The 3754-nt window shown below is 32.7% G+C and overlaps 1 pseudogene; it reads right to left on the minus strand.

Annotated features, from left to right (window-relative positions):
- Positions 1-626: 626 nt before the first annotated feature.
- On the minus strand, positions 627-2963 carry LOC149512964 (uncharacterized; annotated as a pseudogene).
- Positions 2964-3754: the final 791 nt, after the last annotated feature.

A 3754-nucleotide genomic window follows, 5' to 3' on the forward strand; every position in this document is an offset into this window, starting at 1 on the left:
TATGAGGAAGAAGTTTGTCAATGCCCTTGAAAAAAACCTTGTCACTTAGTACCACTCATTCTTGTACAATGAAATGGCACTTTTCTTAATTTAATACCAAGTTGGTTTCTTCACATCTCTTTAAAACCAAATTAAGGTGAGCTAACCATTGTTTAAAGTTATCTTTGAAGACAAAGAAGTCATCTATGAATACCTCAAGAAAATCCTCAACTATATTGGAAAAGATGGCCATTATGCATCATGAAAGGTAATAAGTGCATGACATAATTCAAAAGGCATCCTTTGAAAGGCAAAGGTCTTATATTGATAGGTAACTGTGATTTTGTCTTGATCTTTTGAAGAGATGGCGATCTAGTTATATTCAGAGTAACTATTAAAAAAATAGTAAAACTCATATCTAGATAATAGATTGAGCACTTGGTTAATAAAAATGAGCAAAAAATGATTTTTTTGGGTCACCTTGTTAAGCTTTCAGTAGTCCATGCACACATGCCAATTGATAATAGTCTTCATAGAGATAAGCTTATTATCATTAGAGACAATAGTTAACCCATTTTTTTTCAACTTGTGTTGCACTAGGCTAACCTATGGGCTATTAAAAAGGGATAGATAATACTAATGTTAAGCTACTTAATGATTTTCTTTTTCACCATATCTTTTATCATAGGATTAGGGTGACGTTGGTACTCTATGGTAGCCTGGTGATCATTCTCTAAGAGAATCTTATATATACAAACAGAGGGATCGATACCTTTAATATTGTCAATGGACAAACCAATAGCTTTCTTATGCTTTTTGAGAACTTATAGCAGCTCATTCTCATAAGCAAGATCCAAAGTAAATGAGATAATAACAAGTAAAGTAGAGTTCTCTCCTAAGAACACATAACTAAGTTGATTAGGCAAAAACTTTAGTTTTAAGGAGGAGGTTCTTCTATTAAGGGTTTTAGAGGGCTGGCAACTAAAAGCACTTATAATGGCTCGAATTGTCCTCAAGATTATAATTGGTGGTTTTAACCCACTGGACATTATCATAAGACTCATCATCAAAGGAAAACTTATAAAAATTATTAGAGTGATCATTTAAAAATGCATCATGAACTAATCTACTCATTATATCTACCCTAAAACACTCATCAAAGTTTTCAGGAGATTTTATTGCTTGAAAAGTATTAAACTTCACCTTTTGATGCTAGACTCATATAGTTCTCCCTTCTGAACATCAATAATGGTCTTACCAATAGTAAGGTTTACTTAGGATGATCAGTGCTTATTTATCCTCTTCCATCTCTAAGATTACAAAATCAGTTGAAAAGATAAAAGTCTCAACCTTAACCAATACATACTCTATGATACCTCTAGGGTACTTCGAAGATCTATAAGCTAAATTAAGTATCACTTTAATAGGGTTGACTTCACCTAACCTTAATTTTCTAAAGATTGATAGAGGCATCAAATTAATGTTGATACCAAAATCATATAGTGCCTTATCAAAGAAGAAATTACCAATGTTGCAAGGTATGGTGAAACTACCAAGGTCCTCAAGTTTAGGTGGAATGCTTTGTTAAATAATGGCACACATTTCTTAGTAAGTGTAATGGTCTCATAGTTTTTCAATCTCCTATTTCTAAAAATTATCTCATTCATGAATTTTGCATAGCTAGGCATTTGCTTTACGCATCTAAAAAAGGGATGTTGATATACAATTTCTTAAAAATCTTTAAAAATTTTACAAATTACTGCTTATTTTTTGCCTTTAAAATCTTTGACGAAATAGTATCAGAGGTTTGTAGGTGTCTGGTTTACTGGTTAAGGTAAGAGACACACTATTCTTCAGAGAAGTTTGAAGAATCACACTATCGCCTGTTTTGTCTTTTTCTTTAAACTATTTTTTTTCCCTTGCTTCTCCTCATCAATAAGGATAGGCTGGGTAGCTAAACTAGAAATGGATGCTATGGTGTGGTAGGGTGATCAACTAAGTGTCTACCACTATTGAGGGTAATTGCCTTGCAATGCTTTTTTTTTTCCTCTTTGGATTAGTTTTAGTGTTGTTGGGAAGGTTACCTTGATGATGAGACTTAAAGGTACTAACGATCTGCCCTATATATACCTCTAAGTTCTTAATGGCAACTACTTGACTCTAGAGTACAGCAGCTTGACTTTGGATGAGATTAGTTTGATTCAACAACATATTGTTTCGGCTATGAAGAATGAAAGAAAATATGTCTTTAAAAGAGTTTTTTTTCCCTAAGGTGAAGAAAGGTGTAGGAGGTACTAAGGGACTAAGTGTTAAGAGAAACCAGAAAGATACTAGGATTTAAAATTGAAAGATTGACCCTAAGTGTTTGTCTATGAAAAGTTCAAGTGATTCTTTCAACTAGGGTTATATATGTAAGAGTAAGGATTATTTTGTTGCCTACTAGGTTGAACAATGGAATGGACAAGCTCTATCCTAATAGGACAACAATCAACTAAATGACTATCCTTACACATCTTGCAACTAGAGAAAGGATTGATGGACTGAACTGGGCTAATAGAATGGATTAGGTTCTGAGTATGGCTAGATCTTAAAGTGTCCATTTTCTTAGTAAATGTTACTATTTGAGCAGTAAAAAAAGTGATGGAATTAATTTCATAAATATCGATAGGTTTTCAAGGATTCTACCTCTCAAATGTCCATTAATAGTGGTTTGCAACCATTTTCTCGATTAGTTCATAAGCATCTTTAATGAATTTGCTCTTTAAAGCTTCGTTGACAATAACATTGATAATGGATTAGTAGTGTCTCAATAATCTATTATAAAACATTTGAATCTCAAGCTATAGTGGAAGACTGTTATAGGGATACCTTATGAACAATTTCTTATACCTTTTCGATACCTTGTTCAATGGTTCAGACTCTTGTTGGCAGAAAGTAGTAATAACGTTCTTGATTTTTACTGTCTTTCTAAGGGGAAAGAACATTGTCATAAATTTATGCTCCAAATTATCCTAAGTGGTGATTGATCTAGAGGCATAGAGGTAAGCCAGCTCTTAACCTTTATCTCTTAAGGAAAATGGAAACAACTTAAGATGAATGGCGTCATTAGAAAAGCCATTGTGCTTAAAGGTGTCACAAATTTCAAGAAGTTTTCAAGATGGGCATTTGGGTCTTCACTGGCTAAACCACCAAACTAGATAAAACCTTGAATCATTTGGATGATGATAGGCTTAATCTCAAAGGTGTTTGCTTCAATTATTGGCCTCCTAATAATGTTTTGAAAGATATCAATGTTTAGCACAGCGTAATCCTGTAAAGTTTGATGATCAAGTGGGTTGGCCATAAGTTGGATAGAGGTAGCATTACGTAATATTTCTTTCCTAAGGTTTTGAAGGGTTTCTCTATTTCTAGGTCTAAAGAAATAAGATCAAGACTTTTAGTCCTATGCATATACCAACCATGGGGTCATAGGGCAATACATGAAAAATAATAATAAAAATACTAAAACTAAAAATAAACAAATAAAATAAAAATATTTGTAAGAAACAAAAAATCATACCACAAACTAGCATGTCTCTATTGATATTAACCTTAGCTTAAATACGCAAATCCCTAACAATGACATTAAAAACTTGTTGCTAACCCTTCAAAATTGTTGTAAGTATATAGGTCACCAAAGTAATACAGATTGAAAATATTTTGAATATCCTATCTTTGGGTTTGGGAGTTCTAGACTTAAAGGTAAGTATCAAATTTAATACTTTGGGTATATTTG

Source organism: Durio zibethinus, chromosome 21 (assembly GCF_047325235.1).
Source record: "Durio zibethinus cultivar Kanyao isolate XHJ-2024 chromosome 21, ASM4732523v1, whole genome shotgun sequence".
Taxonomy (NCBI): Eukaryota; Viridiplantae; Streptophyta; class Magnoliopsida; order Malvales; family Malvaceae; genus Durio; species Durio zibethinus.